Consider the following 27,147-nt stretch of genomic DNA (forward strand, 5'->3'; position numbering starts at 1 on the left):
TTTTTTCTCTCAGAAAGCTGGTTGTTAAATATTTACCTGCACATCACTGCTTCAAACTCTCACCTATGTTCCTACAAACAAAACATTTCCTAGTTTTTGTAGTAACAAACAAGTCACATTTTCATTTCTAAAATTCCAGACTAGTTTTAACAGACCAAATGTTTGATGAGTAAGCCCAGTGAGTAAGTTTGGGGCATGACCTAATACAATTCCCTCACTTCACAGATAGCTGAGGTGAGTGAAGCAATTGGGATTTGAACCCAAATCTTCCAGTACTCTCCACACCACTCTAAATCTCTCAACCTTGATGGGCCCCTCATTTATAAAATGTGCAACTTGAAGGCGGTGATCCCCAGGTTCCACTACAGTAGGTCCAGTGTAACCTGCTGGGTCAGCAGGAGCAAACACAATAGACACAGAAGGTACCAATTACCAGCTGTATGACCCTGGGACAAGAGATTTTATTCAAATATTTCTTGAGAACTAACTTACCTGCAAGGTACTACTGGGAACCAGGAGATGTGATTACAGAGATGAGTAAAAAACCATCCCCGACACAGAATCATTAAAATCTAGTTGGGGCCACATACACAGAAAACTTTATGCTACAGGTAAAACTCCCAGAAGACAGGAAGCTTGCCCTTTTTTTCATCTCTGTGTCACTCTGACTCACCCTCACCACTTACTTAGCAGGAATTTAAGTACTGATAGTAAGACATATAAATACATGAGGTACAGAACCTCAGAGACAATTAGCCAATCAAATAACTCCAAGTAGAATTTGTACAAATAATACCAAGTAAAATTAAGTACTTGGGAGGTACTAGATATTCTGTGCCTCAGAGGTTCTCTTATTTATATTTGCTGTGATTTAAAAATCACATCAGAGTGATTTAAAAATAACTTTTATATTTGCTCAGATGTACAGTAGACAACCTTGGCCATGGAGCTGGGAAGATCACAGTTTCAATCCTACCTTATGTACTCATTAGCTATGTGACCCCAGGCAAGCCTAACCATTTCTTTGGGTCCCTGTTTCCTCATCTGTAAAAAGAGGGGGCAGAATTCAATGACCAATAAGGTTCCATTAGCTCTAAAATCTACTATGATGTGATGTTAGATTTTTGTTTTGCCAATAATACAATGAAATATTTTGTTTTAAGTTATCCTTTCAAAAAAGGAAATTTTTACTTTCCTCATTTCTTTGGGCATAAACCCAGATAAAGATAAGTAACAAATTCTTTTACAAAGTAGGATATCTTTTGGAGGCAGAATGAGTATTGTAGAAAAAAACTTGAACTTGAGTCTGGGGTCATGTGAGACTAGGATTTTTGAATTTGAATCCAAACTACTACTACTACTACTCCTCCTCCTCCTCCTCCTCCTCCTCCTCCTCCTCTTATGACCATAGGGAACAAGTCATTTCATATCTGTGGGCCTCAGTTCTTTATCTACAATCAAAGGATTGCACTACTATAAGGCACTACACACACAGAGGAATTATTTTACGTTTTTCACTTTAAAAAAAATCCAAAGGTACCAACATAGAGAATTACCCAGTACTCCACAGTCCTAAAACAGAAAGATGACAAGTTTTAAGTCATTAGGTTATAAAAGGAAGGTCAATGCAAATGTATGCCCATTAGTTAAAAAAAAACAAAACAGCCAATTCTCATCATTTTGGAAGGCCTAATAATTTGGTTCATTACATACAGCGAAAATTTCCTCCCTCTTAAGGAAGTCTGATACATCAACTAAAGAAATACTACATCTGTAGTGAGTGCATAAAAATGTAGTCCTGAAAATCTAAATATATCTAATTAAGCCTATGCTACACATTTACTCTGTACGCAGTTTGAAAATCTTCCAATTTTCTGGAGCAAAAAAAATGCAAAATATATCACCTGCAGCTGCTGCTTATGCTCCAGAATCAAATAAAAATCTAAAGAAAATGCTGCTCTCTCAAGAAGTTATCGTGAGCAGCTCTGTTCTTATCACTGGGAAAGTTCCCTTGACCTTCTGAAGAGCTCTTGACAGTAGGCACAAAACAAGAAAAATCAGCAGATTCCAGACCCTGGGCCACTCAGAGCATGGGGAAATTAATAACTCAAACACTGGACTATTATCAGATCCTTCTGTTGAAGGGAAGAGCCTACAATTTCTAAACCTCATTTTTCACCTAGTTCAACACGTATTTGTTAAACAAATGACTTTCTTCAGAATTATGTTCCAAGTGGGGTTGGGATCAGTGGGTGCTTCCTCTCACCTTCGAAGAGGACCTTAAACAATTCCCCAGTACAGTGGATTCATGTAAAAGAATTATTTGCCTAAACATTAGCCTCACTTCCCCCTCTTGGAAGTTCTACAACCCCTTCTGTTCTGTCTCATAATTAAAGCATTATTCTTGGCAACGCCTAAGGAAATAGTATTGATTTTATTTGACCAAAAAGAGAATGAGGCAAAGAAAGTACCACAAACTGTCACTGGATCCTGAGGTCACCTAATAAAAAAAAAAAGAAGAAACAGGGATGTTTTTCATCTTCCCCACTTAAAACTCTCTATCCAATGTGGTTTAAGTCTTTAAAAGTCTAGGTTTAATTGTTCGCTCAGGTTTCCAAAGCCTGACATTCTATCTTTTTTCAACAGAAAGGACAATAAAAAAAATCAGAACCTAAAGAAAAGCCTCAGGTTAAACGAAATCATCCTTATCCCTCCTTCTTTTGTGGGAAGTGAGCCCCTCTGTTTGCCAAAGCTACCCTGTGCACTGATCACCAGCCAGCTATGTAAGGTGGCTGCTCCTGAAGGAATGTTTATTTTTGGCAATCTCTAAATTACTTTGGGAACTATTGAGATTAGAACTATGCGTAAAGTGGGAAAAACTGCACAGTGGAAGTCAGAGATAAAACAGAATTCCAGTTCAAGTCAAGCTTAAAGTTTCTGGTTTGTTTGGGTTTTTTTTTCTTTACATTTCACTTAGCCTATAAACTTCAAGACAGGTAACAGAAAATTCCTCTTCTCAACAGCTTCCATTGGCCAAAAGCTCCTATGAGGCAACACTAATATCTATGTGTCTTTTGGAGGGGATAGTACAACCAGAACAATGTCACAGAGTGAGGCATTCTATGCAGTTCCACCCAATTTCTATTACACTCTCCCATTATTGACTCCCTTTAACTTATTTTTACTTGACCTGGTTTCAAAGCACATATTTAAATACTATTTTATTTTTCAAAAGTATATTTTAAAAAATTTTTCTAAGTATTTTGTCACCAATACTATAATGTATTATAAGTACAGTATCACCAACACTATAATACAATTATATCCCCATTGTTTAAAAGTAGAATTACTGGGCAAGAGGAAAGGAAAGCAAAATTTTACAAAATTTCCACCATGGAAAACTTGAAAAGGTAGGAATACTCATTAACTTCCTCCCACTAATGATTCTCCCCCCCCTCCAAAAAACTGTAATTACATTAAGTATTTCCAAACAAAATCACTCTCATTTTATTGGCACAAAGCTAGCACAATCCATATGTCCCAAGGCAGCTTATAGTAAATAGTAAATTTATAATGGAAGGACTACTGAGTATCAAATCAAAGGATTTCAAATCCTGTTTTAGAAACATTCAGTCTTTCTGGGCCTTGGTTTCTACACCTGCCAAATGAGGGGCTAGGATTCCACAGCCTCCTAAAGTCTCTCCAGTACTTGATCTCTGATTCTGGGAGGATCTCAGGAAGCTGTATGAGAGATAATGGAGGCTTTATCAGGAACCCTAACCAAGAAATGGCTGTTGAAATGCCACTAATTTGAGAATCATTAACTCAGGATGACACCAAATATGTGACGAGATCTTATCTTCATCCCTGAAAGCTAGAGAAGATGGGATGGATGGGAGCTGTAAAAGACATGAAACAAAACACATACGAACTGTGTAAAATAAATTCCCACCAAAGGAGTGCTAAGCAGCAGGTCACCATTTAAACGAAGTAGTGATGTAGGGAACAGGACTCATCTCTTTTTTAAAACATTTTGAACCAGCATCTGTTTCACTTTCTCCTACTCAGAGAAGATTTTTTCAAGGTATGATCAAACAATCTGCTCCAAGTCCCTTAGCTCAAAAGCAGTGTCATGTTAGCTCATTAAAAGATAGAGACAAATCACAGACCAGAGCTTCATTAGGAATCACCCCCAATGACCTCGGCACAGTGCTTCAGCACTGGGAGCTGGCCAGTGGACTCCACTAAGAGTTTTGTGTGTGTGTGTGAATAGTATACAGGCCTCGGGTATTCTTGCAATGGCTCCCAAGAAGCCCTTGTGCCCTGGACTAAATGATTGCTACCACTGCTATTCATCAAGTGTCTCTTAAGCCTTCTATTATGAGTCTGAATTTTAAGCAGGAGGCCAGTTCCTTTACAACAGGCTCTCGTCCAAGCCTTCACTAGCCTTTCTTTCAAGGCCAAAAAACTGTCTGTGCTTTCCCATTATTTTAAAACTTCACCAATCCCTCTCTCTCCGCCCTCATCGGATGTACTTCAGGATGAGGAAACAGAGGGATCTAGCACCATGCTAAGAGTTCTCATTTATTATCCCACTTTAAATGCATGGAAAATCATTTCATGGAAAGTCAGTGCTGGAGCAGCTCTGGATAAATAGGAATAAGTCATACATATGCTGCTGATGGAACCACTTTTTCTGGAAAAAACAAAACAAAACAAACAAACAACTTTGGACTTGAGTGAAAAGTCAGGGATCCCCAGCATGGGCTTTCTATAACCCAAGGAGGGTCATGAGAGGAGGGTCCCAATGCAGGCCAAAATATTCCTGGCAGTACTTTCTTATGGCAGTGAGACACAAAGTGGGTGTCAATCTCTGGAGCAACGGCTGAACAAACTGTGGGCTATGAATGTAATGGAATAATAAGAAAAGAGTGAGGAATGCAGAGAAATCAATTATGTGGACTGGTGCGGAGGGAAGTAAACTGAACCAGACATACGATGGCTACCACAACGAAAAGAAAGGAATACTAAAGGGAAGACCAGCTGTGAGTAACAATGATCAGTTGTGGTCCTGAAGGCCACATCATCCCAAGTACCTTCCTCCTTTGGGAAGGGGGGGAGGGCAAGGGTACATGTGTAGAAAGCCACATACACTGTCTGTTGGGGGTCTCTCTCTCTATGGGTTTTAGTTAACAGTTTTCCTTTATTACAATGGAGAGTTCAATTTCAGGGTGGGGTGGAGGGAAGAAGAAAAGAGAAGGAATGGCTAGAAAATGATTAACAAGTCAAAAGGCATCCATAACATTTTTTTTAATAACAGACACATCACTATTTTAAGTCTTATAAACAGGGAATTTTTTTAAACCAATCACCAAATCCAGGCTTCAAATTAATGCCAAAAAAACAATTAAAGACAATCAATAACCACTATTCAAGTGAGTCATGTTTGCTACAACCCCATTTTTCCCTAGACAAAATAAAAGAGAAGAAATGATGGGGCAGGATACACAAGCAAAGTCTATGTGGAAAGCTCAGGTGAGAGAACTGCAGATAGCAGCAGAGAAACTTCAAGGGTCTATCTGAAAGTACCTTGACCTTAGATCACTGACCCAGAGCTGGACGAGATCTGAGCAGCTTTCTAATCCCCTCATTTTACAAATGGAATCACAAAGGTTAAGTGATATGCTCACCACCACCCAGGAAGTCAGCATCAGAATGGTTTGGAGCCCACATCCCCAAATTCCAGAGCCACTTCTCTTTGCATAATGAGATACAATCAAGAGCTACTTGGAATCTGGATCTGAACTCCTGTCCCCAAATTTCAGTCAATTCTCTCTGCATCATGAGATACAGTCAAGAGCTGCTTGCCATGGATGCAAGGCCCAGGGCAATGTTTGTTTACCTCTTGGGCATTCTACTTCTGTATAGGAAGGGTCCACTTGTAAATCTGTGATCTTATCATCTCATACAGGCCTCCAAGATCATCTGAACCCTGTGGTGACCCTTTCTCATCTTGGACCATAGTTTAACCCTGAAATCTGGTAGGAGGGGGAGGCGGTTCGAAGGTGCAAGAATAGGCTTTTTCTATTCACAGATCTAAAATCTGTCGCACCTACTGTGCATAGAACACTGTATTTTAGCAGATTCTATCACCCTGCGGATTCTATGAAGGCCAGGGGAGCAACAGACGATCAAGGTACCCTGTAGCTGAAGGGATTTGGGGTTGAGAGGAACCTGTTTCTAAAGCAGAACTCAAACCTGCTATTTTCATTCAGCTTAATCCTTGTGAACTGTCCAGTACCCAAACCCTGACCACTAAAATAGGATTCTTGTCTCTCACTAATCCCTTCTGATACCCTGCCCCCACCTTGTGATTCTTCTCACTTAAGTCTACTTCCATCTGCTAACTGCCTTCTGTCTATGGTCCTCTCCTACTCCTTGGGCAGCTACGTGCCCAGTGGTTGGAGGGCCTGGAACCAGGAATACCCATATTCAAATCAGGCCTCAGACACTTACTAGTTGTATGATCCTGGGAAAGTCATTTAACTTCTGTCTACCTCAGTTTCTTCATCTATAAAATGAAGATAATAATAGTACCAATCTCCCAGGGTTGTTGAGAAAATCATATGAGATAATACTTGTAATGTGCTAACAAAGTACCTGGCAGATAGTAAATGCTATATAAATGTTAAGTATTATTATTATTAATAATAATTATTATTATTATTGACTTCCCTGTCTGGTTCCTAATAATGGCTTAGTATGTGGAATTCCTGACTTAGACCTGCATTTGGACTTTACTTACCCTTCCTCCCACGCCCCACCCCCAAAGGGGAAATGGGTGAGTGGGCTCATTCAGTGCTAGCTCAGACACTACCTTCACCAGACCCAATGGAGGGACTATATGGCCGTCTAAGAAGGGCACAAAAGAGTATGGCTGCTGTTACTGTCTCAAACCCTGAAAACTACTATTATTTCAGATAATCCTGAAATAATTGGTTTTATAATGAAATCAAACAAGGCAGGCTTATTATAAGCATATGAAAAAACCCTATAACCAATATACGTATATGACCTTGTATCTCAAATGTGAGCCTGAACATATTTCTTTTGATATTTCTCAGAATCTCAAATATGTACCTTAACATATTTCCTTTGAACAAACAACTCAACGTGATTTGGTCTTCTCACATTAAGGATGTCCACTTATTATGGTAATAACAATATTGGATTACTGGGCATATTTCCTATCTTGCATAAATATTCTCTTCCAGTTAGAAATATTTCATCTATGAAATTTATTAGATTTTTTTTTCAAGTGATCACATCTTTCACTCTCCCTTCCTGTCATGGAGAATTAACTTCATCTGGGTAGGTTTATGATATAGAACCCTTTGCAAATTACAATGGAGGGGGGGAATTAGTTTTACTGTATACCTTGCAAAAGAGACAACTTAATCACCACTCAGAAGATGGTGTCAATCAATTCTCCTTGAAGCTGCTTTGTTAATTCAGAAATCCTCTAGATAGGCACAGGGCCTCAACCAATTGAAGATGATAAATTTCAGAGTTTCTGGTAAGCATCGAAGGAAGCAGAAAATGTGGTATACGTGTGATTTGCTTTATGCAATAATTCTATATAACCAAAACTTTTATAAAAATTTAAATACATTAAGGTAGTCCGCTTTTTTAAAAGCAATACTGTCTGTGAATCCTTTCATAAAAATCTATTATAAAGTAATCAACTGCCTCCAGTTTGTTTTGTAACTTTGGGTTTTCCTATCATTTCTTCCTGAAGGATGGCAGAAAAGCTGGAACACAAACCTACCAGCTTCCCTAACTCATAGCACAGGAGACCGTAGTGTTACTTTGGGCTCCATCACTGACAACTTCATTTTCGACCAGAAAAAGAATTCAAATTGGCAACTTTCATATAAGCACCAAGTAATAACTGAGAATATATTTATTGATGGGTACAAAAAACCATTTTTACAGAATTAAGGAAAAAATGAGTGCTGAGGAAATGAAAACAAATTTGGTAATCCTGGTCCAGACCCTGCCCCCAACCCTCAATTCCAGACCCCATATAACACAGAACTAAGCTAGGAAGGCAAAAAGAAAGTGACTAAAAAAATCGCATCCACTGACCTGGGTTAAAATCCTAGCTGTGCCCCTTTACCTATATTAATTCAAACAAATTTCTTAGCCCTAAGCTTCCTCATTTGTAAGACGTGGAGACTGGACCAGACATCTCAGGTTCTCTCCAATGCTGTCTCAATAATCCTGTGCCATGAAAGGAGGAATATATGTAAAATCATGTTTTTTTCAGGAGTCAATGAGGGATAAGATTGAGGACACTAGAGTGGGAGTGAAAAGCAGGGAGACAAGACTAACACTTCAAGACCAGAAGGAATGAGGAAAAGCATCCATATGTTGAGATAAAAGGCAGAAGAAAATGAGAAGCTCCGTTCCCAGATGGTCTGGGTCTGTAGGAACTAACCTGATAGAGTGGAAACACAGAAACTAAAGGTTGCTGGTTGAACAGATGGGAATGACCGCCACCCCTTTTCAGCTTTCTTTTGTATATTGTGGTAAGATGGTAAGCTCTCCAGGGCAGATACTTTCTCTTTTCTTTCATTTGTACCCCAGGGCTTAGCACAGTCCCTGACACATAGTAAGTTCTTAACAAATGCTTATTGACCGTATGGCTGAAATAGAAAAAAATATTAACAATCCCTTCTGTCAAAGTTTACATTCTAACTGGGTAAGATGAAGTAAGAATGTAGAAGGAAAAGCCCAGAAATCCTGAGGGTTTGCTGTTGGAGAAGAGGGCAAGGTCCAGGAGTCGTAGGGTGAATCAGCAGATCAAGAGACAGTGTCTGGGAGTTGGGGGAGCGCAGCAGCAAGGCAGCAGGTAAGGTCTGAAAGATCTTAAGACAACATGGCAAGACAAACGGTGTGATGGTTCTCCATGTTACTGGAAGGAGTCTATTTGGAGAAACCAACATATCATCCACGAGGCATGGAGGCATGCATGGCCATGTCACTTTTCCCACCCCATCAGGTCTGTGAGGGAAAGGACAACAGAAAGACCCTGTCTTTCCCTTGGAAGAGACCTTTAGCTAAAAAATAGTTGGGAAGAGAATATAGAAACCCACTACAAAATCTCAATGTTAAAGTATACAAAAGTTCTTCATGGAGAACAGGAATCACACCTTAGACTTCTCTGTCACCACCACAAGGCCTAACATTCTTTATTTCATTCACTTAACAAATATTTGAGCGCCTACAGTATACAAAGCACCAAGTTCTGCCCCCTTTCCTCTCTACTTCATAGAGAACATTCTGCCAACTTTACAATCCTTCAGAAATAAACTTTGCAGGGGGGAGAGAAACACCAAGAATTATCATACTAAACTCAGATGATGTTTTTAGAAAGTTTCCCATAAGCAGATATATGGAAACAGCAGGCCCAGATCACCCAGATTTCATTGTACTAAAATTAGGAGTGAGAGCAAAGCAGTTGAAGTCAGTGATGACGTCAGTTCTCTTTTCGGCTGGCCGAGTGCCAGTTTCAAACAAATCGTCCTGCTTTCTTTAGCATCGAAACAATATTTTGGAAAAGAGCCAGCTAGGCAGTTCAATGAATGTTCAAATTCTAGCTTCACTATTAATGTTTTATAATTCAATGACAAGGTGAACAAAGTCTACGCAGGGCTATATCTGCAAGGGTGTTATTTCCTTTGTTGTAAGCAGCTATTCTTTGGGTGAGTAAAGTACTTGGAATGAATTATTTTAAATATTTAAATGCCTAGAATTTATTTAGGGATTCACATTCAACTCACTTAAACAAAGATTATGCAAATATAGGAAAGCATAAAGTGCTAAACAAAAATTGTTTTCCTCTTATAGTTTTTATTCTTGGCAGCATCTCAAAAGCTAAATAATTAGTCTCTGTTCAAGTAATGGGTAAGAATGTACTTTTCACTCAGTTATCGAGTACCTGATTAATCAGTAAATCTGCTAACTCATCACAAATTACAAAATTTCAGATAATTAGCAAGTCCTAGGATCCTGTGATGAGATGCAACCTTCCAAAAATCTACGTTCAGCCATAGTAGCTCATGCTATGTGTGCTGGGGCCACCTTGACTCTCCCGAGCCAATCATTAAATTTTCAGTGATAGCATTTATACCTCAGAAATTGGCAAATGCTATAAAATCAGGGTTTGATTTATTGTTGTGTTGACTGTCTAGACTTAAGAAAAGGATGGAGAAAATCTTAATTATGCAGATTAATCTTATAAGTATGTTAGGTATATATCATTTTTTCAGATAGCTGATTGTTAAATATTTACCAGTTAATTCCTTCCTGCAACCGTGAAGCTGAGAAAACTACAGCTGGTCTATCACTTGAGCTGAGAATTCTTGATTACTGTAAAGCTAAAGTCAAACAGGTGTTCACCGTAAGTCTAGCAACCAATATGGCAAGATACTGCGCAAAGGAGGGCAACCAAGTCACCGGAGGAGGTGCTAATCGGTCCTGTTTGAAAACAGGTTAAAGCTTCCGTGTGTGTGTGTGTGTGTGTGTGTGTGTGTGTGTGTGTGTGTGTGTGTTCGTCCTTCACTGTTGAAGAAGAAGACCATGCCATCAGAGAAATGATGACATGACTTGCACTTGACTTTGTTTTGAGTGAGGAAGGGCAGTGCAGGTCACCAGCTTCACTTCTCCTCCAGAGCCATCTGAATCCAGATGAATCAGGATGACTGGAGATGACTCAGGATGAGGCAGTTGGGGTTAAGTGACTTGCCCAAGGTCACATAGCTAGTGAGTGTCAAGTGTCTGGCATGAGATTTGAACTCAGGTCCTCCTGACTCCTGCACTGGTGCTCTAACTACTGCACCACCTAGCTGCTTCAGGATTGGGATAGAATCTGTAAGGTGGCCAATGCACGTATAGCCCAGGAAATCAAACAGAGACAGGGATATCCAGCCTCAAGAAAAGAGACAAACAGACAGACCTAGAGAGACAGAGACAGAAAGAGAAAAAAAGAGACAGAAAAACAGAGAGAAGAAAGAGAAAGAGAGAGAAGCAGACAGAGGGATTGATGAATGCGTGTGCTCTATATAAATGTTATACAGGTTATACACATGTATTATATATATCTTATATATATATACATATATATATGTGTGCTTTCTATCTATAGATACACAGATGTCAGAAGAGTTTAGATTATGACCATGGTCTAGAGATGCAGGGATTGGCACTGATATATGACATATATATGTTATGCATTATATATGTGTATTTCATATAAATTTACAGAGATAAAGACAGACGGATGAATAAATGGATAGACATAGATTAGATAGATAGATAGATAGATAGATAGATAGATAGATAGATAGATAGATAGACAGATAGATAGATGGATAGATGGATGGATGGACGGACAGAAAAGTTTATCAAGGGTGGGGAACCTGTGGTCTCAAGACCATGTGGTTCCCTACCCTTGGATTGTGGCAACACTCTGATCTAGCATTATTACCAAGATGGTCTGTTCTGCTCAGCAATTAACTAGGGAACTCAGTGCTGTAGTCTTTCTGTAAAACATATGCAAACATGGTCTATAAGTCTATTGTCTATAAGAAAAGATAGTCATTTCAAGGCAAAAATGACAATGAAGCCCAGTTCTCTCAACTACCCTCATGACCCTAAGCAATCCACAACTTCCCTGTGCCTCAGTTTTCTAATTCTTCAAATATGGATAATAATTCCTACTTGTTTCACAGGGCTCTTGTGAGGAAAACATGAAAAGATTTTCATCAGGATGCAAAGGCATTTTAAAATGCTCCCTTTAAAGACAGATACATTATACTAACCCAACTTGCAAATGCAACCATCATCTTGCTAATATCCCATATATATATGAAGAGCACCCCCTCAGCACCTCTGGGCTTTAGCATCCTCATCTCTAAAATGAGAAGGATTTAACCAGATAATCTCAGACTTCTCTTCTAAACCCAAATATTTTGCTAGTTCCTATTCTCTCCAGAAGCAACCAAAAAGTTCTAAGCATACCCTGCTCTCCCATCAAAAAATAAAAAATCTACTGTTCACCAATGGTAAAAGTAGAGAGGTGCCTGATATGTCTCCTCTCTACCACCTCTTTTCTTCCCTCTCAGAGTGATATGCACACACACACACACACACACACACACACACACACACACACACACCCCACACACAACCTGGTTCACCACTTGCCCTGTCTTTATTCACAAATAAGTTAGTTCCCAGACTTGCATTTACATGCACTCCCTCTCTCTCAAACAGGCATACAAACATTCTGTAATGAGGTCTAGTGGAAAGAGCACTGGTATGTCTGGAACTCTGTCAAACACACATTAAGGGAGTGGGGACAGTCTCAGAGTACTTACTCAGCTATGCAGCCCTACGGTTGAATCAGTCATCGAGGGCTGTCTGGGAGGTGAAAGCTCCTCCTTACATCCTCCCCTGAAGCTGGTACACAACATATCTAACACAGCCACAGTATAAATGACATGTGTATGTAGGGGGACACCTAGACATCCCACAATCACCCAAGACATGCACAGGTTAGTACTCTGATGGAAGATACACAGACACAAAGCTAAGGAAAGATGACTCTTCAGCCAACCCTATCCATCCTCCTCCCCCATGCCTGGATCCAGCTATCCCTACTAATGAGAATATTCCCCCAAACCACAGGGCTTCATGCCTAGCCTCAATTGTATCCCCAGAGCTAATCACAATGCCTGGCATACAGCAGGCACTTAATAAATGTTTGAACTGGACTGGAGGTCATGAGAACTAGACTGAGGTCTTGATTTTGACACATACTGGCCCTCAGTCCTTGAAGAAGTCACTTAAGGAAACTGAAACTTCAAAAGGTTATCTGTAAGATAAGGGGGCTTATTGATCTCTGCTATCACTTCCAGTTTTGACATTTTACGATTCCATGGTTCTTTTATTTTCCTCTTTTGCTTATATTTCATTACATTGGGAAAATTTCTCTGCATTCCATTTATGGATCTAATCTGTTATGGTCCTCCACAGTGGCTCAAAAGTACAAAAATAGTCCCACTGATAGAAGAACGCTGTAAGCTTTAAAAATAAATAAATAAAAGTTTAAAAAAAGTGCCATCCACTCTGTGTACATCCTTCGTTGCTGAAGAAGAAGACCATGCCATTAGAGAAATGATGACATGACCTGCACCTGACTTTGTTTTGAGTGAGGGAGGGCTGTGCAGGTCACCAGCCTCACTTCTCCTCCAGAGCCGTCTGGGTCCAGTGACCAGATATTCACCAGGATGACTGGATGATACTTTGACCTTAAAAGTGAAGTCCCCTCTAGAGTTAACACATAAGTAACGTGCATTTCCTCAAAATCCAACATTAAGAATAAATGTAAAAGATCATTCAACTTTACTAATGTTCCATTAATTACTAGTACTATAACATTATCATTACCACAACAGGCAAAAGTCATCCGTCACCATCTCTCTTTTCCTTAACCAGGTTCTAGAAGAGTCACTGAGATCATCTTACAAAAACAACAAAATCCGCTGTGTATGTGTCTGTGTATGTTTACACACATACGTACATACAGAATTATAACTTAGCACATAAATTTAAACATATAGCTGGAACAATCACAAATCCTGAAAGCTGGCATTAGACCTGAGTTCAAAACCAAGCTCAAGACACTTCCAAGCTGTAAGTTTAGACAAGTCACTTGAATATCTCTGTGCCTCAAGATATCTGTAAAATGGAGAGAAACAACATCTCCCTCCCAGTGTTGTTGTGAAGACAAAACAGAATATTTTATAAAGTACTTGCAAAGCTTAAAGTTATATATGTGGGTGTATGTATACGCCACCTATGTATTATTTTACTAGTAGTAGCATTAAACATCTAGTATGTGGCTGTAGTGTACAAATATAGAAGTGAAGCAGTCAATGACCTCAGGAAATAGTCCTGTGTGTGCTCCCTTACTACCACATAATTAGCACTGTATGGTTTTATAAATCAAATTTATATTTATAGGGCAAATATTAGGCCACTTCAAATATATAGAGGTAGATACAAAGAGCTGTATTCAATATGCTTTACAATCCTCAGTTAAAAAGTGATCAATATAATTTCTGCCAAAACATTATCAAGTGGCTTTTTTGTTTTGTTATTTTAATTATCTTAGGCAGAACTTAATTGTTCATAGGCTCTGGAAAAAGGCTCACATACACTTACTTTACCAGAATATTTATAATACCAGGTCAGGACTTGAAAGGAACTATCCACTTCTGCCTAGATTGTCCTTAACAAAGCCAAATCCAAAGACTGGGTCAGGCTCTGAAAGTTGAGACATGAACCAAAACCACACCCTCTTGGAAGATGCCTGGCTTGCCCCTTGGCTCACTAGCACAGCAGTGTTTCACATACTCCACACCCCTGTGAGTGCAGTCTTGAGTTCCTTAAGTGTTCTCCAAGAGAGAATTTCCCATGCTGGGCAAGTTCAAGGCTATGACTCTTAGAGGTCTATCTTAAGATGGAAGAGGTCTCTTATACCAAAGTCTAGTCCTAGAGCAAGGGTGGGGAACCTCTAGCCTCCAGGTCACATGTGGTCCTCTAGGTCCTCAAGTGCATCCCTTTAACTGACACAAAAGTTCACAGAAAAAAGGACTTAGAGGACCTAAAGGGCCACATGTGACCTCCAGGCTGCAAGTTCCTCACCTCTGTCCTAGAGGCTTCCTTCTCTCTCCAGGGCCTGCTTCAAAAACACACTTTGCTAGAGCTCCCACCACTCTTCTGATTTTAGTCCATCTCAGAGAAAATCAAAAGTTCTCAAGACTCAAATGTCAATGCTGGAGGGGCAAGCAGGAAGGAGTCAACAACGCCCTCCTCCCTACAACACATGAGTGACTTGAAGAATTGCCCAGTGAACAGTGACCAAGAATTTTTTTTCCAAGGTTGCCTGAGACCCTGAATGCATGTTTTCTATTCAAAACAAGCTGAATACTTAATTCTATCTTCCTCCCTCCCTCCCATTCAGTCTACTTACTATGGATGCAAAATTTCTAATATCATTGCTGTTTCGTGGTTGTTCAGACCCCATTTGGGATTTTCTTGAGAAACATACTGAAGTAGTTTTCCATTTCCTTCTCCAATTCATTTTACAGATGAGAAAATTGAGGCAAACTGGGTTAAGTGACTTGCCCAGGGTCACACAGTTAGTAAGTGTGTCCCAGATTTGAATTCAGAAAGGTAAGTCTTCCAGACTCCTGGCCTGGAGTTCTATCCACTGTGCCACCTAGTTGCCCCTCTTTCTAACATTCGTAGGATCCTGAATATAGAGCTGGAAGACATATCAGTGGTCATCAAGTACAATCTCCTTAATTAACATGTAAAGCAACTGAGGCCCAGGAAGTTAAGTGACTTGCATAAGGTCAAACAAATTGTGTCGCAGGTGAGATGTGACTAGGTCCCTATATGCTCACTATTCAGTAGTTTTGAGTACTCCCTCTACTTCTACAAATCATGACCTCTTCATCCCTTTTCATTCTATGAGATTCCTGTTCATCACTTCCTTTGACTCGTCTAATATTTGGGGGCTTGGGAGAGAGGTGGAGGAGGAAGGGAAGAAAATACACCAGTCGGTGCAGAACTTATGGTGCCCACTTGTATTTTCTCATTCTGGTGGCAGGACCATTCTCAATTCCAGTCATACATACCCTGGGTATCTTTTATACCATTCATCATCATTGGTAACATGTTACCACTTATTTAAATCTAATACTTCTCTTTCCATGTAAGTATAGCACCTAATTATACAACACCCTGGTTTCTGGTTTGGAAATATCTTTACCAGGGATCTCAACACAATTTTTAAGATCAGGTTAACAACTAACTTGAAAAATCTTCTCACAATACATTTGCAAGCCCCATACCAAAAGACTAAACAAGTATCTTTTCTAACTAAGGAAAGATATGGAATAATCAACTGTGGCGAAAAAAAAAAAGTGGTATGAATGGCTAATTCACAACAAAAATGCAAATGGTGAAAAAAAACTACAGTTATCCCTTCCACATCACCAAGGCTAGGAGTCCAGTGCCCCAGGGATCTGGAAAATCTGTGACAAGGTTTTTGGCTCTCCCCTCCTATTTGAGAAGAAGTTTCAATGGTTATGGTATTAAAAGATTAAAATATATTGATAATATGCAAGACTATACACATATTTTATGCATTTCAGAGTTTCTAAACTTTTTCTGTGTTGTCTGCTGACCTCTGCCTGTTGTCTGCAGCTTCCACAGATTTCCCCCCAAATTCCCATTTAATTTCTTCTACCACCCTTCAATATGCCAAAACCTGGATGTAGAAAGTCTAGATGTGGAAGGAAAAACTGAATAAAGAGGAAAAACAAAACAGTACCTAGTGAGTCTGTAGTTTCACAAGAAATAACCAGTTGTACTTTATACAAAAATATATTACTGATCCACACATCTGGAATGGTTTTTCTAATAATGGTGGTGGGTTTATAAGGATACAGCCCACATCTCCCATCTGATGCTGACAGCAGACCAATGGCATATAGATTAGTAAGACCATTCACCTAGGTCAGAGTCTCAAGCGTCATATGCTACCCAATACACCACCAGGCAATGCATTCAAGGGCAGTGGGGCAGCTCCTATGGAACACCTGCTGATTCATAAGCCTTTCTGGAAAGAAATGAAATAAAGCCAGTGGAAGGAAAGTGGGAGAGGGAAGCCAGGTGAAGTGTTTGCTTTAGGAGGACCAGAAGGAGGTAGCAGCCTTATGTCCACACAGAGATACTAGAAAAAGTTACTCTGCTTTAATTAACATTTAAAGCGTTCATATCAAGACAGTCCGGACTGCCGAGACTGCCTCCTCGTTTTTGTTGAATCCTTCCTTTTGACTGTAAAATCTCACAAATTTAGATTTTATTAGTGTTGCATTTGTTACCATGAGTGCAATTACTATGTTAAAATACTAAGGGCTGCACTGATTTCAGGAGGAGTGGAGAGGAAGAGGGCTCCAATCTAAAGGGGGACTGAAGAGTTTTCTAGTACATGGTAATAAAGAGAAAACTTGGGAGGAGGGGAAGGAAGGAAGATGAAATAATGAGAGTAGGAGCTCCTTGCTGAAAGTGTGTGTTGTGTGTTCGTCCTTCGTTGCTGAAGAAGACCATGCCACCAGAGAAATAATGACATGACTTGCACTTGACTTTGTTTTGAGTGAGGGAGGGCTGTGCAGGTCACCAGCCTCTCTTCTCCTCCAGAGCCATCTGAATCCAGTGACCAGATATTCATCAGAATAACTGGAGATGACTCAGGATGAGGCAACTGGAGTTGTGACTTGCCCAAAGTCACAGGGCTAGTGAGTGTCAGGTGTCTGAGATGAGATTTGAATTCAGGTCCTCCTGACTCCTGCACTGGTGCTCTATCCACTGCACCACCTAGCTGCCCCTCACTGAAAGTAAGTATGTCTGAAAGCAAAGCAACTAAATAAATCAGCCAAAAATTCTACAAGTTTCACCTCCAAGCTGTTTTCTAAAAGAAAGAGTAAATATAAATCTTTTCTTACAACCTCATAGTCCCACAATACATAATACATATTCTCAACAGCGAAGGGACACACTGAAAATAATGGAAGGGCAGATTCCATCCACCAGGATCTTTCTTTCTGAAAGTGGAGCAAAGTCTCACTCAAAGATTCTATTAACCAATTAGAATTTGAACTTGAAAAATCCACACTTCCTTAAACAATACCAAGTCAGAGCTGGAAAATTTTATAGGGTCTAAGGTGGTCGGGTAAATACTTTCTTCTTGTATCAATCCACAGGAGTTTGGAGGGGAGATTCTCCTGACAACTCCACAAGGCAGAATGGACATAGTTTTGCCCCTCAATACTCTTCACCTTAAGCTGCTCCTAATTCTTCCAAAGCAACTAAGTCCAATGAGAAGCAAAACAAATGCCCAGGGACTAACAGGAGGAGGAGGGTAGGAAAAAAGAAATCAGGCACAGGTATCGTTTCATGTTTCCTCAGAGACTGGGAGTTATTGCATGGGACAGTTTAAATTTTACGACATAAATACAGTCAAGGTCTTAATGATATTTCCTCTTAAAATATTTTAGAACAACAAACTTTCCCAGGTCCTGATCCCTGGGTCAACAAGAGGTGTGAACAAGGTACTAACAAGGCCTAAACCTATAGAAATCAAAGGCATTTTAATTAGGTGAGAGAGGAAGTTCTGTTTCAATGGGTTGAAGGACTTGGTCACACACTATTTATAATTGAGAATTTGAGTTTCTATCTGAGGAGAGGAAGCAGTGGAGACCTCAAGAGCTGAGCCAGAAAAAATCAAAGCAATACCAGGAAGGAAAAATATAGAGTTGACCTGTGGCAGAGAAAAAAGAAATCCAGAAGAGTCACTGGCCCCTACAGGCACCTCAAAGCCAAAGTTTTGGACTCAAACCCCCGATTACGCTTCCTCTTCAAGGACTGGAAAACATTCCTAAAAAATAGTCTGCTCTTTGCCCACCTTCCACAGTCTTTTAAGTCACTGCTACATACTCTGCTCAATTCTTTACCCCCAACATTTCTGGTAAACGAAATTTTTTTTCTCAATCACAGAGGCCAAGGAACTAGCTAGAAATAAGAAATAAATTTTACATTAAGGCTGAGCAACAAACCTCTACTTGAATGTTGGGAATTTTCCTAACTGGGGGCTATGAGCAATGGTGATGGTAGTCCTGATTTTTCATTTAATATAAACCCCCTCAATCATCAGAGGAAGAAGCATATTGCCCAAGGTTTAAAAATTGGCTAATTCTTTAACATGGTGTGGTATCTCCAGATTCCAAAGGGGGAGGGTGGGGAGGAAAGGTCCACAAGGTCACTTGTACACTCCTTAGGACCCCACCCCCCACCTCCCCACCCCATCCTTTACATACAGTGGTTCCAACCACAAAGTAGTTTTAAATACTAGGTAGTTTGAGAAAGACGGACATAGCAATTGTGGAAAGAACCAATTAACCAACTTTTATTAAATGCCTACTGTGTGCCAGGCCCATGCTAAGCTCTGGGGATACATACAAAAAGAAGCAAAAGACAGTCCCTGACTTCAGGGGGCTTATGATCTGATGGGGCAGATAACATGCAAAACAAGATAGCAAGAAAGAAGGTGGTATTGAGATGCCTCTTAAAGGAAGAGAGGCATTCCATAAAGCAGCAGTGGGGAGGGAGCCCATTCCAGCAGTTATGAGGGATAGAGATGGGAGGGGCAATCATCTGAAACAAAGAAAACCAGTTTGGCACCAGAGAGGAAGCATGTCCAAAAAGGCTGGAAAGATAGTCTGGGACAAGATCTTTAGAAGCTTTAAAACCTAATTTGGGGAGTTTATCTTTTCCTAGAGGTCCTACAGGAAATCACTTGGGTTGACTGAGTGGGGGAGAAGCATAGAGACCAAGTAGGAGGTTATTACAGTAACCAAAGATAAGAGAACTTGTATGGCACTGCCACTCAAGGGTCAGGAAAAAAAATAAAACCTAAACCTCAAATCTTTCTTCTTTCAATGCAATTTTGACTTTATAACATGAAGCAAAAGAGCAGACCTGTTTAAGCAATTCTGCATTGCATTCTTGCCAGGCACTGTACATATTAATTTCAGGACCCCATTTTAGAATGCCATAAATATTTAAACAAAGCCTATATTCAGCTACATTCAACTGACAGCCTCGGTCTGTCTTCTCTTCCACCACTCCGCTTCCATACGGAGGGCAGCCTATGGAAACAACTTATCTAGGGATTTAGTTGAGCTTAAATGTGAAATCTCCTATTCAGTGGATCCACCACTGAAGAATTCCAGAAGTGGGTCAAATTTGGCTCCCTCAGACTTCAGGCTTTTGTGTGTGTGTGTGATCACAAGTCTATAAATCAAGTTAGGAAAGGGATCAGATGAATTTCTCTCTGAACTTCTCTGGCACTTCATTTATATCATCTAGTTATCCCTCCTTAAATTGGGGTCCTGGCTGAATTTTATTTTAAACGAAAGCCACAGTGTCTGAGTAAGAAATAGCAGAAGAGGAAAAATACACTGGCTATAAGGCTCATGAATTACCAAACCAAATTATCAATCTAAATCAAAGTCTGAAAGCAAGAAAGAAAAAAAGTAACTTCATCAGTCAGCCCCAATGGTCTAGCCCTATGGTATCAAGTGTTAAACAGAACAGAAAGTCTGATGTTCAAAGCCCATCTCAGACAGCAGGTGGGTAACGCTGGGCAAATCACTTTCATTCTGTGATCCTCAATTTCCTCAACTGTAAAAAAAAAAGGGATATTTTAGCTAACATTTCTACAATGCTCAAGTCTTACAAAGCATTTCATGAATATGATCTCATTTTATCCTCACAGCAATTCTGGAGGTAGGTACGATTACTATCCCCATTTTGCAGTAGAGGAAACTGAGGCAGACAGAGAACTAGTTTGCATCTAGGCTAAATTTGAATTCAGACCTTCCTGAATCTAAGTCACATGTTCTACCCACTGTACCACCCAGCTGCCTCTTACAAGCAGGTGAACGTAAGAACCTCACAGGGTTGTTTTAACCATCAAAGAAAATGACTAGATGGCAAGTACTATCTAAAAGTTAGCGATTATTTTTTTCTTTCTCATGGCTTCAATAATTCACTTTGCTGCACTTCACAGACTCAAGCAGGCCTAGAAGGGACCCCTTAACGGCAATGCAGTTTAACTCCTCACCATAGTAGGGTGCAAAGACAGCTGGCTCTAGAACCAGAAGTTAGTTTCAAACTGTGCCTTCCAGGGGTGTGACCTTGGGTAAGTCAAGCAACCTCCTTGGGCCTCCTCTGTAAAATTATGGAGTTGAAGTAGGTGGCTCCCATGGTTTCTTCTAGCCTCAATCCATGAGCCTGTGCATCCTACTGAGGTACTAAAAGGCAATGACTTTCCCCAAAAGCACTAGGCTCAGACCTCAGACCTCCTCCTCATCATAGCTAACATTCATATGGCTTTTCCCAATCCCTCTTAATTCTGGCACCTTTCCTCAATGGGTTACTTCCTCCTTATCCTATACGTAGCTTGTCTGTACACAGTGATTTGTCTCTCCCATGAGACTATAAACTCCTTGAGTCTTTTGCCTTTCTTTGTATCCCCAGTGCTTAGCACAATATTTGTTAAGTGTCTACAGTAGGTATTTAACACCATTTACCTGAGGTTTGCAAAGTAGTTTACATGTATTATATATAACAGGATGGATGTCATAATATAATATTATAGACATGATAGATACAAATATATTTATATGTAAATAGATATAATTATAACATTATAGATATGGAGATAGAAATAACATTACATTAATTGGCTTCCCACTTTTCCACACAAGCAAGAATACTGTTAACTCGTATGAGGAGTTAGATTCTTTTTATAAAGTTGAGTGTTACAAGGCCATCAGTACTGCACTTCAGTTTTATCTGGATTCCTAATAAGTGACTAGAACACATCACAACAACATCTTCAATTCTCTTCTAATACAAATATTCAATGACAAAAAGAAAAGAAAAAATCGATCCAACAAAGTCCTGAAGCATCTCTTGGCATTCAAGGAAGTAAAGCTCCTGAACATAATGGGAAGCATTCAAGAATCATGAGGGAGTCTGTATACTTTACACTCACCATGTTTTCCCAAAACATGTAATAAAGACAACCCTCTTTAAACCAGTCTTGCTTATGGAACCAACCAGAGGCCTTTGAAGCCAGTTCTGATTACCAAACAGTACCAGTCCCCCTTCCAGTGAGACTCACTACCATCTCCTCCACTTTCATGAACAGGCAGATTTCCTAAGTGAGTCACTGGCTTCACTTCCCTTACCCTGAGGCTCAGGTGAGATGAGCTCAAGGAGGACAGGTGTTGACAAAACTCTGATTCTGTAAGAAGCAGCCCTCCCAAAAAGCTCCCATTTATCATTTCTAGTTTCTTAGAAATGGCCAAGAGAGCCACAGCATGGAGGCTGGGCTACCCTTGCTCGGGACACTAGGTGTGACCTCTGTTCCAAGTTGCCACTTTCTAGAAACTTCTAAGCCCTTATACTCCCCTACTTCAGTTCAGCTGAGACTTCCCAGGCCAAGACAGGCATCTCCATGCCTGTGACATCATCAATGGGAAACTAATCTCAAGAGCCCTTAGCTAGAACTGCTCTGCCTTCCCTCACTCACCCCCTTCAGAAAGCCCAGGTCTTGAGGCCCCAGGAAGCTGTTTCAGGTATGAAAAGACAAGCGGGTTTCTGAAGACACCCAGACCTACTTTTGGAAGATCCAGTGCACCCAGGGTCCACTACTCTGCATGTATCCTTCCCCAGGAGCCCCATATTCCCTCCCCTTTCCTCCATTCTCCTGCCACTGAGATATTTTACTTTAGACCCTCCACTTCACATCTTGCATGTAAGATGGATACTTAATAAATGGTTTTTGGACTAAGCGTCTTCTTGTTAAAGTGAAAACCCATTATAGCAAAAGCTTAAGTTACATAACTCCTTTCGATGCCTGAAATAATTACTGCAGTGACCACTATGAGCTGAGTTATGAACTGCACTCACCCCTGCTAAAATCTTAGCTTCTTCTGCAAGCCTTTCCCAATCCCTCTTAATCCTTGTGCCTTCCCTCTTTCTGTTGGTCATTTCCTCCTTATCCTGTGTATAGCTTGCCTCTACATAGAGGTTTGCATACTGTCTCTCCCATCAGATTGTAAAACTCCTTGAGAGCAGGGCCTGTCTTGTCTTTTTTTTTTCCATATCCTGAGTGATTAGTACAGTGCCCAGCACATAACAGGAACATACGAGATGCTTACTGACTGACTAAATTGATTATATCATCTATCAACTTAAAACTGCAAAATGAAAATTAGGTTCTTTCAAAAAGCTGACAAGGACATCAGGCATTTAGTCCAACCCACTCATTTTACAGATGAAGAAACTGAGGCAAACAGGGTCAAGTAATTTGCCCTGGGTCAGAGTTAGTAAGTGATCTGAGGCCAGATCTGAACTCCAGAATAGGAGTCTTTCAGATTCCAGGCCTAGCATCATCTATGTCAGGATGTAGGTTCCAATCCTACCTCTGATATCTGTATGATCTTAGTCATTCATTTCCTTGGGTCTCAGCTTTTTCATCTGAAAACCGAGAAGCCTGGACCAGACAGTCTTCCCAGCTCTAGTTCTCTGATGCCATGAAGTCTTATTCATGACATAAACTTCTAAGTCGCCGATTACCTTGTTTAATGCTTTCACTCATTTCTTATTCAAGTTAGGTGCATTTCCTCTTTAGGTGGTTTTGTGGGAACTGATAAAAATGGAGGCCTGCTTTGCTCCCTACTTCACAAAGATGCTACGCAGTTTTGTTTCAGTTACTGAAAGCATCTCTATACACGTAATCCCTCAGTAAAATCAAAAGACTATTTGTTAAACTGGACTTCAGTCTAACAAGTAAATATGTCTTTCTGTTACATCTATGCATTCCAATACCTGCTAAATCTACCTCTGAGGCACAACAAAGCTAAAGAAAATTCAGGAAAACAGCTTGGGTTTTGCTTTAGGCAACTAATATTTCAAAAGAGTAATAAAAGGACAGCCTATCCCTGGCTAAATGCCCATTTATAATTCACTGTATCATTCAAAAAGAGGGATCAATTTTCGAAATAAAAGTCAAAGTATCACGCTAAAAGCAAAATACTCCATCCCCAATATTTATCATACCAAAATCTCTTCCAGATCATAGACTCCCTGAGAACAGTATAAGCTATTTATATGCAAAACTCAAGGACTGCAGTTTCCCATGAACAAACAAAGCTACCCCAACAGAGTCCACCTTTCTAATCCATTCCAATAACCACATCAAGCAGTCTGCTCAAACTGATCTTTTTTTCTGTCAGAAAAAAGAATACTATTTATTACCACTGTCTCCCAAATAGAATCTCCCTAAATAGAAACACTAAAAATCCTAAACTATATTCAAACATTTTACTAAATATGGTGCCCAAGTTTCTTCTTAAGAACCATTTTAAAGGATGACAGGGATGCCTGAGATCACATTTTGACCTCTCAAAGACATCAGCCTAGACAATATAAATATGTCACATCCAGCAACAGTCTTCTCATGATTCCTTCCCAACAAATTAGAAAAATTGGGAAATGAACACTAGGCAGCAGTCACAGACAACTCTGAAATCACATTCGGCAAATGACTGATATAAGAAAGCCATCTAGTGTTAATGTTAAGAAATGAAAATTGCGAACAAAAGAGCAAAGAGGCAAAATCCGGACAAATGTCAAACTTTGTAAGTAAACCAGCACCAATGACTAATTTTTACCAGTTTTCCCTACCAATAACAAACACTGAATTAAAAGGTAATGTTCTAAGTTCAGTTTCACCAAAATGTGATTTTCCTGCTAAGTATTCCCTGGCTCATTTGGCTTTTAAAATATTCATGTCTGGGGTAGTCATCTAGGACGATATTAACAGAGACAGGTTGATACTGACAAATCTCAGCCAAAGAGGAATAATGGCAAATAATCTTCACCCAGGAAAGCCTCTCAATCATAGTTACAAGGAACTTCAGTTGATTCTCTTTGGATGGACAAGAATTCTGGAAACGAATGAAATGTACAAGGGCAGTATTCCCCAAGATACATGGATTAAGGTCCTACCTACCTTTTAAAATGTAATTAAGACATGAACAAGATCAAAGGCACCAGGAGGGAGTGGCATGGTAAGGGAAGGGTGAGAACACAGGAAAGGGGGAGGAAAGTGCGCACTGACTACATAGGAGCCTTATATTCTTGTGTTCGTGGGGCACCTAGTCTGTGAGAAGCAGAGAGGGGGCTGGGATCCCTATTAGATACAAAGTGTTCTCCCAGACATCTTTGAAAGGAAACAAATCATCAGTAAGTTAACCGAGTAACCTGCAACTGACAAGAAAGGTAAAGAAATTTGTCTATTTAAAAAAAAAAAAAGATGGCAAAGACATGTTCTGTGAAGGCAAACTGATCTACCCCGTAGATGTCACCCACAAAGGGACCCCCTTTCTCTCAGTAACTTTAGGGAAGATTAAAACTGCTGCTTCTCCTTTATTAGAGATTTGCAGGAAAGCATTAGGAAGGGCTAAGGTGCAGCCCCCCGCGGTAAAAGGGGAGGGGGGCAGTGGCAAACGCCACTCGTCTCGCCGCCCGCAGGGGGTCTGCGCGCAGACACAACACCAACTCGCAGCAAGCTTGGCATGGGCACTCTGGGTCCCCCGGCACAGTTGCGCCTCTGTTCCCCAGCTCCCCAGGACCGTCAGGCGCGGGGTTCTTTTCCACCCTCAGCAGCCCAACCCCCCATTTTCAACTCAAAAAGACCCACCCCACTTCTTCGTGCAACCCCCATTCACCACTTCTACAATGCAAAACCCCTTAAGGAAAGGGGGTAGATGTCCAGGATGCGCTCCCCGCCCCCAGAAACCCCGCGGACACTTCTACTGGATCCTAACGAGGAATTTTTCCTCTTCCCCAGATCTTCTCCACCACTGCACACATTCGCACTAGAAAAAAAGGATGCTTTGCTCCCCAAACGCCAGGATAGGGGTTGGCAGACGCGCTCCTTCCATACCTGCTACAGCCCCGGAGCGAAACAAGGCTCCCGCCGCTGCCGCCGCTGCTGCTGCTGCTGCTGCTCCGGTCGCCTTTCTCCCGGGGTCCCCATCTCCTCCGAGGCTCCGGCTCCCCCTCAGCACACACACTCCCCCTCCCCGCCAGCCCCTGCGGCGGGGGGAGGAGGTCCGCGGGCCACGACCGAGCCCAGGCAGAGCCGTGCGGAGCCCCGCTCTCCTCCCGCGCCGCTCAGAGTCGCAATCGCTCCGTCGCTCTGGCTGGGGCTGCGATCGCAGTCTGCGTCTAGGCTCTCCTCAGCTGTGGGACGCACGGGGAGGGGAAGGACAAGAGAGGGGAGGGTGCGCGCTCCCAGCTCCTCCCCCTCCCCCGCCCCTTACAGCGGCCGCCGCTCCTCCTCCTCCACCCCCTGCCGGCAGCGCAGAGTCCCCGGGCCCCTCCCTTCAACACCTCCCCCCGCCTCCCGCTGAAAGCCTTCCTCCCCATCCCGCGCTCCCTCTCCTATTGGCCCCGGCTTACTTCCTTGCCCAACCCTCGCTGCTTTGGCCCCCAACAGCGCCCTTCCACTCCGGATTGGGAGGTGTCCCCGTTACGCGCCACCACCACTCGCCTCCCGGCTCGGCTTCCCGACTCACAGTTGTGAGGAGCCGCGGTCTGGATGGAACGTTCCCGGGAGACCGAGACCCGCAGCTTCCACCCCCCACCCCGGCGGGATCCCTGGGGACCGAGGTGAGCAGGGTGGTGCTTAAGGACTTGGATCATTAAGAGCCGGAGGAGAGCCGCTGGGTCACAGCTTCCAGGTGTTCGTTACCTGCCTCTGTCCATCCCGACCCTGGACAAGCCAGTGTTTCACAAGTCAGAGACCCAGGCTGCAGATCATCGCCCCACCTCGCTCCCCCCTCTTCCTATGTTAACACCCCACGTCTCGCATTTGGGTTCCCAAGCACTGATTAGACTCAGGCAGCGGGGTACGGTAACTGCCCTTGGCCGCGCCTTCTTACACGCGGCTTCTGGTCCCAGGCTCCTCCCCAACGCCCCTTCCTTTGACTCTGGAACAACCCCCAAAACTCACAGCGAAACCTGCCGGGCGTCCTTGGGGACCGTTTGTCCATCTGTCTCTTTGTGCGCGAGCCCTGGCGGAAACCGCGCGTGAGCGACTTTATCCCAAAGCGACAACAAACAAAAAATAAAACCTTCCGCGCCGGCCAAAGCGCCCGCAAAGCGTTCGGCCCCGAGTGACCCGGGGCCCCCGGGGAGTCCGGGAAGAGCTTGCCCGATTCCCGATCAGTCTGGGGGCAAGCGAACGTCATCTGCCAGCACACGCAGCTTCATTTCCCAGGGGTTCCTTCACAGCCTCGGCTTCTGTCCTGGGCTGGATTTGAGTAGATAGAAACACGTTTTTCTTTCTTTCTGTCTGTCACTTTG

General features: G+C 41.6%; 1 protein-coding gene across 3 annotated transcripts in view; it reads right to left on the reverse strand.

The window, feature by feature from the left end:
* SIPA1L2 (signal induced proliferation associated 1 like 2) overlaps nucleotides 1-26,037 on the reverse strand; it is a 249,998-nt gene extending 223,961 nt beyond the window's left edge. For all 3 annotated transcript variants that reach the window (XM_072647498.1, XM_072647496.1, XM_072647497.1), the window contains exon 1: nucleotides 25,724-26,037. The gene's annotated coding sequence lies outside the window, so the exon portion shown is untranslated. The remainder of the gene's footprint in view (nucleotides 1-25,723) is intronic.
* Nucleotides 26,038-27,147: the final 1,110 nt, after the last annotated feature.

This window comes from Notamacropus eugenii, chromosome 2 (assembly GCF_028372415.1).
Source record: "Notamacropus eugenii isolate mMacEug1 chromosome 2, mMacEug1.pri_v2, whole genome shotgun sequence".
Lineage (NCBI taxonomy): Eukaryota > Metazoa > Chordata > Mammalia > Diprotodontia > Macropodidae > Notamacropus > Notamacropus eugenii.